Here is a 491-nt window from a genome sequence, read left to right as displayed (position 1 = left end):
TTGTGGCTGTTAAATGTAGACTTATTTCTGAATTTAAATACTGTATTCATAAATAAATGGTGGGCACCATCTGCCATGTGAACCAGCCCACCTCATCCAGTTCCATAGACCTGGGATCTTAGCAGGGCTGCAGAGATGGTCTACACTACAGAGCCACCTCCAACCCCAGCCCTTGAGTTCTGTTTAAAAAGTGACAGTGTGGTGGCAAAGTCAGGCAAGTGGCTCTCCGTGAGTTCAAGGACAGCCTGGTTGATACGATAACGAGTTCCAGGTTGCTGGAGCTGCCGTGACTCGGTACTGGAGTTTTTACTGTGTACCACATGTGTTCAGTTGCCCTTGGAGGCCTGAAGAGAATGATGAATCCCTAGGAACTGAAGTTACAGAGATTTGTTAGTCCTTCCTCTGAGCAACTCCAGTTCCCAGGGATCCGAAGCCCTCTTCTGGCCTCTGAGGACACTGGACATATATGGTATACATATATGCATGCAGGT

This window comes from Peromyscus leucopus, chromosome 8b (assembly GCF_004664715.2).
Source record: "Peromyscus leucopus breed LL Stock chromosome 8b, UCI_PerLeu_2.1, whole genome shotgun sequence".
Classification (NCBI taxonomy): Eukaryota; Metazoa; Chordata; class Mammalia; order Rodentia; family Cricetidae; genus Peromyscus; species Peromyscus leucopus.
The sequence above is the reverse complement of the archived record's forward strand: the minus strand, read 5'-3'. Positions refer to the sequence as shown.